This window comes from Phodopus roborovskii, unplaced genomic scaffold (genome assembly GCF_943737965.1).
Source record: "Phodopus roborovskii unplaced genomic scaffold, PHOROB, whole genome shotgun sequence".
In the NCBI taxonomy this organism is placed as follows: Eukaryota; Metazoa; Chordata; class Mammalia; order Rodentia; family Cricetidae; genus Phodopus; species Phodopus roborovskii.
The window spans coordinates 32,258,477-32,271,557 of record NW_026126482.1 but is presented as its reverse complement, the minus strand read 5'-3'; positions in this window follow the sequence as shown (position 1 = coordinate 32,271,557).

Below are 13,081 nucleotides of genomic sequence, written 5' to 3'. Positions count from 1 at the left end.
TAAAGGTGACTCCCATTCATTCTGCTTTATTCAAATCAGACATAGCTCCTAAATGAACATACCACGCAATGTTGTTATGAGAATGTTAGCATAAATTGGGTTCAGGCTGCTATGTGTAGCTATTATTCCAGATTTGGGGGTGCAGGAAAAGCTCTTTCCAAAATTAACACTACAGGTATGAGGTACAAAGTGCTATTAACCAGGCAAAAGCATTAGGACATTCATGAAAGGAAGAAGTTTTTATTTTACTTTTAAAAGATCAATTTCAGTGTGTGTGTGCAAGATATTATACTGCAATAAATTCACTATGCATGTGTTCATGCAGGTACCTGTGCAAACCAGATGAGGATGCTCACTGATTACCTGAAGCAGGAGTTAAATGTGCTTATGAGCTACTTGACTTGGGTTCTGGTTACCAAAATCTGGTCCTTAGGAAGGGTAGTAAGTATACTTAACCACTGACCTGTCTCGTCTCTCCATTCCTCCATCTGGAAGAAGCTTCTATTTTTTTTTAAAGTTTGCTAAATATATCCTATCCATTCATTATTTGAAGTTTAAAAAAAGGAATCAACTGAAATAAGTCATGGAGTATTTCATTTCTAAGTTGTGTCTTACTTGCTTTTTCTTAGATTTAGTTTTTATTTTAACTAACATATGCATGTGTGTATATGTCTGAGTCTGGGCCTGTTCACACAATGCCAGTGGAGGACAGAAAAGGTGATCTTATCTCCTGAAGCTGGATCTTTTGGCAGGTGTAAGACATCTTGCAGATGCTACAAATCAAACTTATTTTCTTGGTAGAAACAATACTCTTAAAACACTGCTTACATTAGTTGGTTTGTTTTAGTTTCTTAAAGATTTAATTAATTTATTAGTTTTTTATTGACATAGAATTATATCACTTCATCTCCATTCCCTCCCTCCAGCCCTACCCAGCCCTTCCTTAAAGCCCTATGATGTTGCCTCCACTCTCAACTTGATAGACTCTTAATTTATTATAGTTGTTTCACATACACATACATACACACACACACACACACACACACACACATATATATATATATATTCACTATTATATAAAAATAGAAACTGATGACTACTTTTGTTGTTTGAATATAGTTTTAAAGATGATGACTCTTCATTGAACAACCAGTAAGGGAGCTCATCCCTAGGAAAGGCTCAGTCTCTTTCCATTAGTCAATAATTGCCTGTGGTTCTTTGTCTAGGGGTAAAACCTCTGTAATTTTCCGCCTTCCTTATTAAGATGTACATAGATATTGTTATTCTGCTTTCATTTATGTAGCCATTTTTAGGACAGAATGATTGATAGCAGACTTTCTGATATTGTGGATCAATCTTTCTGTCTCCCCTTTTGCAATGTTCCCTGAGTCATCACTGCAGAAACAGTGATGTATCCATTCTTCTGGTGAATGACATCAAGGTTGCTTCCAGTTTCTTGCTATTACAAATAATGCTGCTATGAACATAGGTGAATACATGTCTTTGTTGTATGGATGTGGATCATTTGGGTATATGCTTAATAGTGGGATTGCTGGGTCCTGTGGTAGACTGATTCCCATTTTCCTGAGGAACTGCCATAGTGATTTCCAAAATGACTGTACAAGTTTGCACTCGCACCACCAGTGTAGATGTGTTCTGCTTTCTCCACATCCTCTCAGGCATAAATTGTCATTGGTGTTTCTAATTATAGCCATTCTGGCAGGAGTAAGATGGTATCACAAAGTTATTTTGATTTGCATTTCCCTAATAGCTAAGGATATTGAGCACGTTCTTAAGTGTCTTTCAGCCTTTTTGATTTCCTCTATTGAGAGTTCTCTATTCAGTTCTGTACCACACTTTTTAATAGCATTATTTGGTGTTTTGATGACTAGTTTCTGAGTTCATTGTATATTTTGGAGATCAGCCCTCTGTCAGATGTAGGATTGGTGAAGATCTTTTCCCAGTCTGTGGGCTGCCGTTTGGTCTTGTCAGCTGTATCCTTTTGCCTTACAGAAGCTTTTCAGTTTGAAGAGGTCCCATTTATTAATTGTTGATTTCAGTGTCTGTGCTCCTGGAGTTATGTTCAGGAAGCAGGCTCCTGTACCAATTCGTTCAATGGTACCTCCCACTTTCTCTTGTAAGAGGTTCTATGTGGCTGGATTTATGTTAAGGTACTTGATCCATTTGGACTTCAGTTTTGTGTATGGTGATAGACATGGGTCTATCTGCAGTCTTCTACACACATTCATCCAGTTGTGCCAGCACCATTTGTTGAAGATGCTTTCCCTCTCCCATTGTATACTTTTAGCTGTTTTGTCAAAAATCAGGTGCTCGTAGGTATGTGGGTTAATATCAGGAATTTCAATTTGATTCCATTGGTCTACTTGTCTATTTTCAGGACTATAGCTCTGTAGTAGCACTTAAAGTCGGGGATGGTGATGCCTCCTGAAGTTCCTTTATTGTACAGGCTATTCTTGGTCTTTTGTTTTTCCATATAAAGTTGATTATTATCCTTTCAAGGTCACTGAAAAAATGAGCAACAGTGGAAAGGCTACCATAAATGCCCTTCCCTGATAATGAGATCAACAACTAACTTATCCACCATCATGGAGCCCTCATTTAGTAGCTGATAGAAACAGAAACAAACACCCACAACTAAACACTGAGCCAAACTGTAAACCAGATGCAGAGAGGGAGGACAAGACCAGGCTGTGGAAACACATAGAGATAGCTGACCTGAACAAGGAGGAACTATTGGGCCCAGACTGAGAGCTGGGAATACAGCATTGGACTGACTCTGACCCCCCTGAACATGGGTCTCAGTGGAAGGCCTGAGCAGTCTAAGGGACCTGGGACAGTGAAACCAAGATGTATTCCTGATGCACAAAAGGACTTTGGGAGCATATTCCCCATGGAGGGATACTCCCTTACACTAGAGACGGGAGAAGTCCTAGTCCCTACTCCAAATGACTTGACAGATTTAGATGACCCCTCCTGGAGGGCATCACCCTACATGTGGAGTGGGAGGGGGATGATAGGGGAGGGTGTTAGAGGGACATGAGAGGGTGGGAGAGAGGAAAGAGGGAGCGAGGGAGGGAGGGAGGGAGAGAGAACTGGGGTTGATATGTAAAATAAAAATAAAAAAAATAAATTAAAGAAAGAAGAAAAACAACAAAAAAGAAACAGTGATGTAGGTCCAGGTATTGGAGCTGGGGCCCTCATGATCCTTTGATTTCTGAGTTGTGCCCAGTTTGGGTTTTCAGTAATGGTTTCCATTTGTTGAAAGAGAAGCTTCTTTGGTGAAGGGTGTTAGCTACACTTATCTAAGGATAAGATTTACAATGTAGTAAGGGATTTTCCTGGTCAAAGAAGTGAAGGCAGTATTTTTTTTTCCCTAAGACCTTACTAGCACTGGTGTTAAGTTTTCTCTATGAGGGATGATTTTTCTCTTGCTGAGTGGACCTGAAGTCAAATTAGAGGGCAGTTTGTCACCATCAACATGTGAATGTCACTTATTGTACCTTTATGTATACCTTACCTTTTGTTATTGTTATAGTTCTTAGACTTTGCAGCTGGTAGGATTGTTTAGTCACTTTATTCTCTTGGAAGCTTGCATAGTGTTTTTCTGGAGCCACAGAAGCTAGACAAAGGGAAATAGGCTTTAAAGTCAGATTAAATTTAAACCATCTGAGTTGTGTGTCCTAAATGTGGGATGTCTTGTCCTCATCAATAGGGCCCCCCTTAAACTCTGAGAGGCAACAAGAGCCATATAGATAAGCTAGATTATTTTAACAGTCACTTGACCTTCCATGAGCAACCCTTCAAAAGGTTTCTCAAGTCTGGTAGGGGTTTGTTAGGCTATCGTTGTTGTGGTAAGCATTGTCAGCCCAAGCACTTTAACTTCCTTTTAGATGTATTGTAAGGGGAAGGGGTAATGTATATGCATATGTTTATATACACTTAAGTGCATTGTGTTTAATTTAGGTAAATATTCAATGATTTCTTGAGGCTTTATCAAACAACCTAGGTGTTATTTGTCCCTTCTTTTACTTCTACATTGACTCCTTCCTCCTCCCCAGTTGGACTCTCCTTCCCATTATTCTACTTCATTTTATGTCATCTATATCCTGTTATTTCTCCTCCAAGACTTTTCGCCCATCACCCACACCAATGGTCTCTATGTATTTTCCTGGTTCCTGCTAGGTTAATGCATGTTGTACATACACATCTGAGGAACTGAAAATGAAAGAGCAGATATGATGCATTTCTTTCTGTCCCAGCCTCTGGTACTTTATTTTGTCTTCCAATGAGCTACATCTTAGTACAAAGAAATAAAATTTCAATAACCTTCTGCATTTGAATATGCCGTTTGCATCTCATAAATATCGTCTTCCTAAATTCCCATCAGAACGCTTGGTTTGCGTATGTTTATATACATATACAAAATACACATATACATATATCCACTTTCTGGATCTGGATTGCTTCATTCAATATCATCTTTTCTAGGACCATCCATTTCTCTGATTTCCTTTTTTGGTGTTTTTGTTTGTTTGTTGTTTTTTCAAGTCAGGGTTTCTCTGTGTGGCTTTGTAGACCATGTTGGCCTCAACTGACAGAGATCCACCTTCCTCTGCCTCCCGAATGCTGGGTCTAAAGGTGTGTGCCACCAATGCCTGGCATGATTTCCTTCTCTTTATAACAGAATAGTATTCCGTTGCATATATACTATATTTTCATTGTCTGTTCCCCAATTAAAGGGTGACTTAGATTATTTCCATTTCCTGTCTATTGTGGACATATTGGAATCAATAGTTTTTGTTTTTTAATTCCCCTAGGTACTGAGTTCCTATATTAGCTCATATTTGTTTGGAGGTTTTCTCATTGACTTTTCATGATCAAGCCCATCTTATTCTAAATGTTCGTTTTGTCATGCTACCACCTACTGTCTCATAAATTCCTATAGCTAGAGTCACCCGTGGGAACAATTGGAGCACTTGAGGAATCCTATAACACATTAACAGGTTCAGTTTGAACATTTGCAAATCTTGTAGGTGAGCTGTCCTCTCAACAATAAAGCTTTCCAGAATCACTTGTGTTCATCTGAATCTCTGCCAAAGTTTCTCCAGAAATTCTGCTCCCAAGTTATTCTTAAGTGGCCCCAGATTCTTTCTGTAACTTTATTGCATTTCATTTTCTCAAGTCACCACATCGTATTTACTTTCATACTGTACAACTCTATTGTGTTTTTCAAATTTCTCACTAGTTATCTTTATTTTATTTATTTATTTTCCAACTTGACCAGTTTTCTCCCCTCATCTCCTCCCAGTCTCTACCCCCCACTTTCCTTCTGTCCCTCCCCCAAATATCCAATTCTCTGTTTCTATTCAGGAAGTGACAGGGCTTCCATGGGTATCAACAAAACATCCCATATGCATGTCTATATTAAACACCATTCACTATTACACAGAATCATTAAGGCTCTCTTGTCCTTATAATGTAGCCAATATAAGAGAAGAGATATTCTAAAGAGAAATGCATGGGTTCATCCACTGTCTATTATATCTCTCATTTTCAATGTTCTCAAATTTAGTTTCTTTACCAGACATAGATAATTAGGAACTAATGTTGATCTATGATTGAATATGGAGATCCTTCTATTCTTCCCTTATCCCAGAATAGACTGGAAGTACAGAAGTTAGCCATGAATACAACTAAGCTAGAATTAGGAGGCCACAAATTGATCATTTCTCATCCCCATAAAATTCCTATGTAAAATCTAAAATATTTGTGTGAAACTTTATTGTACAATCTTATAAAGACAGTATCCCATCCATGGCTCAGTTCTCAGGCTCTCCAAGTGATTTATCTTTTATTCCCACTTATTATATAGTTTACCAAGATGACTCCCAGTGTTCACCTGTCACTTAACTGTGGAGAAAGAGCTTAAACCAAGCCAACATGAGCAAATGAGAACAGAGGATACATGGAGTAGGAAATAAGTGAGTGCTCTGTCAATCAAACTGAATGTTTCTTTTAGACAATGAAAATTCATGATATGAATTTTTGTTTTTTTTTTTTTGTAACAAATGTGCAAAGGAACTTAACACAATATGTATCTGGATTGTTAGAGGCCAGGAAGAACTTTCCAATGCATGAACCTTGATAACAGGACTATAAGTAATAAAATGAGTAATTTAAATGTTCTTTCAAAAACCCCATTGCTTTAAAAATTCTTCTCTGTGTTATTTATCACCTGCGTGCGATTGAACTGGGCCAAAACATCCCACCAAATGGGATTCCTCCCATTATAACTACAGTGAACAGTTAATCAAACTTACACTTCTGGTTATATTAATATTGAGTTGCTTTTAGCACATAGATTGATAAACTGTTGCCTCAGTTTTTTGTCTTTCATAAATTTGGGGAAATTTGTGCAAAGAAATCCAGATTTAGTCTGGACAAAAACGTGGAGGAAGGGAGAAGGTTATACAAGTTCATCACCTAACAAAGCCTATTACTATCTTGCCATCTAGCCAAAGCCATAGATATGTACCACATCATTTACACTGAGAGATATTGCAAAAATCCACAGGTGTAATCTTAGGAACAAGGGAACCAGTGATCCATATTGTCTGCACTCTCTATTATATATGAAAATATTAAGGAGTAAGATCTTCACTAATTTTAGGTCTGGAAAATAAGGGTGCTTGGTTCACTCCTTTGGTAGTTGGAAGTGGAAGATTTATTTCAACATTCTTTTGAAGGTATTATTGATCCCTAAATACCTTTTTGATGATGGGAGATGTCATTCTGTATATGTTTCTCATACTGGTTAAAAATAAAACACTGTTGGCCAATAGGAAAGGAAGATAGGCGGGACTAGGAGACAAGGAGGAAAGAGAAAGTAGGAAGGAGGAGTCAGCATGGAGAGACCGGAGAGACTAGATGCCTGCCTCACTCCCCGGTAAGGAGACCACGTGGAAATACATAGAAATGGGTTAATACTTAAGACAGAGCTAGCCAATAAGAAACTAGTACCGGGCCAACAGAATTATATCTAATACAGAGTCTCTGTGTTTTAATTGGGGCTGGCGCGGCAACTGGACCAGACCAGGCGGCAGGCGGAAAAACCATATACCTTACAGTATGACTTACAAATCTATTAATTTTTAAAGTGCAAATCTAACAGAACGGTGGGTAAAGGGTATATCTCTTTAGAGTACCACCTCATCAGCCAGGGATTTGGCATTGACCATAAATATAACAGGTGACATTTTGCTGAATCTTAGTGACAGAGACTGTTCTGTAAATTGGTTTTTAGAAGTTCTAAAGCAGCCAAGACGAGTTGAAAAAAGAGGAAAAAAGAATCAGTAAAGGGGGCTGCTCAAAGAAAACTGATCAAAAATTATGATGACTTCAAAGCAAGTTTTCTTGGAAATTTTTAGTAGTAAACATAAGGAGGCTTTAAGCTACCAAACAGCAAATCATAGAATGGAGAAAGAGGTGAAAGTAGTGTTTTTCCAATATTTAGAATTCGGAATCTTTGGTGAACTCAAGACGAAAGAGAGTCAATCTGTGATAATCCCTAAATATGCATGAAGCATGGACCAGCAGTACATAGATGGATGGAGATACAAAGCCATGCAGGGGAAAATACCATTTCATAAGTTAGGCAATCAGCTTGTCCCAGATAACGTACACTGAACTTTTCTCTGTTGAATGTATACCAAAAATGGATGTGCTCCTGGGACTTGTCTTTTTTATTGGAAGTCAACTAATTAAAAAGAAGAATTTCATACTTGTATGAAAGTAGTAACCCTGGAATTTAATGATTTTAAAGGAAATCTATCTGCTAATTTGTTTACCTTTACATTAAGGCCAGGCTCATAAGAGACAAACAACGGGATCACAGATCAGCAAGGAGACAATGTATATGACATGAGAAAGTTTTTCCAGACTACTGTGGTTGCTTTGGCATTGAGATGGTGTTCAAAATGTTTGATAGAATATTTTTTTACATGAGAATAGAGACACTGCATGGCCACTAATTCTTACAGAAATATTGTATAATATATTCTTTATATTATTAATTTATATCTAAAATTTTAGGAATTTCATATGAATACTGTATTTGCTTCCTTTCTCTCCTCCTTCTCATCTACCAAACACCTCCTGAATCTTTCCCTTCTCCTTCTCAAATCCATAATCTCTTATTCTTAAGTCACTATTGCTGCAAATCTTACATGCCTATGGAACCCATTTGGTGTCATTTATATGTGTATGCATTACTGACAACCTCTAACAAGAATGTAGAAAAATCTTGTGTCTCCAACTATCAAAGAATGGACCCAGCAACAGCAACATCTGCTAGGACTACCTTTGGTTAAGATCATATTCCCCACAGAACCTGTCTTTATAGTAGATAATGGAGGGAACTTAGTTGACTGGTTACTTTGACCCTAAGAATATACCCTTAACATTCTCTCACATTCATATCTAAAAGTAAAATACCTGATATCAATCCCTGGATAAGTTATAAGATGGTAGCATGCAATGAAGATTTAATTCTATTAGATAAATTTCTCTATCAACAGGTTTGTATAACTAAAATGAGTAAATATAATTTCTTTTTAGCAAACTTTTCCAAAATTTTTGGGGAAATGGAAAGCTGAACCAACAGGTTTATGAGTACTTTAGCTTTAATGCACCAGGGAGGAAAGAGTAAAGTATAGGAACTCCACACACTATGATGTTTTCTCCAGTTCAATCACCTTCAGGTGTTGGCTGGCTGAAAGTCCATATTGAAGAGCATGAAGAAAAAGCACCTTTTGAGCTTGGAAAGAATAGTCTAGTTATCTATTTCCTTTTTGGTCAATGACAATCAAGTTATTCATTTTCAAAAGTTGGAAAGTCCCTGGTGAGCTCTATTTGAAATATAGAAGAATTTCTGTAAGTTTCAAATCATTTGCAGAAACTGTTTTTGTTGAACCCTATGTGGAACAGAAACATTCACATTTTGCTTGACAGAGCACATGTTATTTTCTGTTCTATGTCGACATTTTTTTTATTCATTGTTCAGATTTTGATTTAATTTTTACCTCCACATTTTATGAACAACAAACTTTTGGCAACATTTGTAGTAACTTTACAATAAGTGAAGACACTAGACAAACTATTAAATCAATCTGAGGCTTTAATAGCAGCTATGTCCTACCATATTGTATTGTGGTATTGAACAACAGAGATTACAAATAAATTTTAATGATCAGCATTGAAATATTTAGTGGTATAGGGAATGTTGAATCTGAGCTATGTTTCTCTAGCCAGAAACCTAGCTAAATTCCATTCATGTCAGATGTCTTTGTTGCTCAATTCATCACTTTATTGAACAGGGTTTGGGAGACTGTGGAATGTTTTCTCAGAGACAGTCACCAGCTTCCAATTGCAGTGTGCCTGGTAGCAAGTGAATTTCTGTCTACTAACATGGTAATGCATGGAAGATCTGAGAGGGACTATAGTGTTTCTCATCAGAATATTTCCTTCCTAGAACACAGCAGAGGAAACAGTAAGTTTTAGGAAGATCAGAATAATGATGCCTAGAGTGAAAACTGGGCTGGCAAAGTGCTAAAGTGAATGAAACACAGTGAATAAGAAAATGAATGGAAAAGGTACCCATGAAGAAAAGCATGGTGTGAGATTGGCGTAGCTTTAAAGCATAGTTTCGAAGGACAGTTTGACTAAGGGCCAGATGTCACACTAATACATTTCTTAGATATGAGAATGTTGAGAGTACAGCTCACTGAAGACGGGAGGAGGTACATGACTTAGCAGTGAACCTGCTGCTGTGGTTAAGGAGATGCCATTGATGGGAATTGACTCGCATTTTATTTGTTCAATGGTCCTTGCTGCTGGTGTGTATGGCCACAGAGCACTGCTGACTAGCCCAATTAATTTCTAGATGTATTGAATCACCACTAACACACTGAAACCTACTGCTTTGTTGAATGTTCAGCTAACTGAGCATAAATTCATAACAAATAACAATTGTGGAATTCAACAGACATTGATCAGCAAGATATAGCTATAGACATAGTAACATTAAAGTGGAATAGCTTTAGCTTAAGCTAAGAGTGAGCGATTATCTCTACCAAACATGTCATATAGAGTACATTTATATTGAGAAATCTGTCATGGGGGGGTAGGATCCCTGTTACCATACAGGGTATGACACCATTGAAAAGAATCACCTAAGCCATAAAATCAAGTTGAGTTTTTTGTTCATGAAAAATAAGCGCTACTAAATGTGGCTATTGCCCTCCCAGATCTGGGCCCTTTCAGCAGACATGTATGGTTGATAAACAGGATGTGGCCACAGGGCCAGGTTTGTCTTTCAGGAGATTCTAGATTCTATCAAGTAGCCAGGTAAAATGGCAAATATCTGCAGACAAGAATGGCCTGATCCCCTACTTCCTCATGATGAGCACAAATGATACAAGCTGCCTAGGTCAAAGTTGTTCTTGGGAACTGCCTCAAGATGATGAACACTAGTGTTTAATGGGTGATGATATTTGTACAAATTCCATTTTTCAGTGATAAAAGCAATTTTGATGTGGTGCAGTTAATTGTGGCTCATTTTGTAATGAATTTCATCATGGCAGGGCAGGTGACACAGCTGGTCATAATGTTTCCACCATCATGAAGCTACAGGTACAATGCTATTTCTGCACTGCCCTTGTCCTTTACATTCAGTCTGAGGTACAAGACATGGTACTACCTACAAATTGGTCTTCCTGCCTAAAATAGCAAGATAAAAATTCTTCCTCATAGAAATAAGCAGAGGTTTGTCTTTCAGGAGATTCTAGATTCTATCAAGCTGCCAATCTATATTAATAATCTGAGTTCTAACCCATGTCAACATGACACATAACTAAGACATTTTACGCAATAATTTTCTGTTCCTTTCCATATGTCTAATACCTTCATCATAGTACATGAATCACTGGGCCCATTCTTGAGTTCCCATAGTGAATTAGAGTTTCAACACTGCTCATTCAACACCTGTCTCTACTAAAACTCAAGGTAATTTCTTGATAGGGAGATAATTATTGTTGGATTAGTACAATGTCAAAAATGAAAGATTCCCTTGTAAAAAGAAGGAATATACATATTATCTACTATAATTTCATTCTTTGGAGGAAACAGGACAAATGAGATGTTTTCATTATATGTATAATGTGATAACTTTTTCATTTTTAATGATTCCAGTATATGATGACTTCATTCCAATTTGCCCTTTTTTGTGACAGAGAATATCAAACCATTGATAATTCTGATAACCCTCTGTAAGAGTTCCACTGTATAAAGATACCATCTAGTACTGAAAACATATCAAAGGCCATCTGCAAGCAAAACTGGTAATTAATTTGAAGGGAATAACTTGCCATGTTTGTAAGACATGTAAGTAAAACCACAGGGTTACTGAAATATACCATGGTCCAGTCACTAGCTTCTTAAAAGCTGCACAACAGCAAAGTCCTACTGACTATGTATTAATAAGCTATTGTCAGTGGATTAGATATAAATAGTACTAAATATAAGGGGATAAGTCATGATTGCTTGGAGCATATAAATCCAACTGAGATACAGATCTGATGGTGATATTTGACTTCTGTAGTACCAGATAAAAGTATACTGGCTTCTGCTTGGATTGTTACTAAGGTAGCTATTCATCCAAAATTAATGACATTATCAAACCAAGAGGACGTATTATAAAAGCAGAGAAACACATTTAGATATAAGTCTAGTTCCATGAATATAACCCATGTTTGTTTACTGTAAATATGGCTGCAAGTCTGTCAATGTGGATATCATGGACCCCAACTAGGTGTTCAATTTTGTTTTCCTATAATGAATATGATTGCTTACCAAAAGTCCCTCTAAACATTTGTATCTGGCAGTAGACTATGCTGTTATGTGCCTACTGTGTTAAATCAAACATTATACAATGTTCTACACATACTAGGGAAGGCTCACAATGTTAAATTGCCCAAAATTTTTGACACTTTCTTGGCCTTCTTCCTAATGCTCCAAAAACAATGAAATCAGTATTTGGACACATCTAAGATTTCCTGAAAATTTCAGAAGTATTAACTAAAATATATAAGGACATAAAAATAATGAACACTTTGGGCATAGTAGGCAGCTAATTATCACAGCAATTAGGCTGTAAACAGCCCCAGAGGGGGAGAGTCAAGGTATACTCAACTGGGATTTGCATATTACTTCCTCCTGCCCTCTAGCAATATATAGCCTTGGGGATAGTATGAAACACTATATAGGAGGGAAAATTAACTTAAGGTAGACTGTTGTTGTGGTGAAGATTTCTTGAGTCATTAGCCTTGCTTCTGTGGACTTCTCCAAGATGCAGCTGCCGTTAACTTATCCAGGTCTGTGGAAGTAACTTTTTCACTAATGTTCTTTCAAATGACAACCATATATATTGGATTGTTTTACAAAGCTGGATTGGACAGTTTCCTATTTTTTCCCTGTGCTACTGTTCCTTTATGGTTTTATGGTTCTCAAGCTTTAGTGAGACTCTTTAGAGGTAGAGCTATCCTTAATTTAACTATGCTCCTACAGTAACTATTCTCCAGAATTCCTCCAGATGACTTTAAACATTGCATTATTTAAGAAATGAGAGTGGTTTGTGCAGGTTTGTTGTTGGGGTTGCAGGACTTTGTAGTTTTGTGCCTGTGTGAGTGTGGGGTGTGTGTGTGTGTGTGTGTGTGTGTGTGTGTGTGTGTGTTGTATTATTGTTCTCATATAAGCAGTGAATGGAAATTTGACCACACCTTACCAAGGGAAGTCGAGTCAGGAAGAGCTGCGAAATGTTTTCTAACTGTTGCTGTAGAAAACAATTTCACAGTGAACTGATGAATATTGGTTCTGAAAGGAAATCTTCTTTCCTGGAGATACTGAGAAATGGCTAGAAAAATTTTTGCATTATCTCAGTAGACATGAGTAGAAAAGAATAGTGTCTGTGTCTAGTGGTAGAGACCAGTAAAGAGTCTGTTGAACA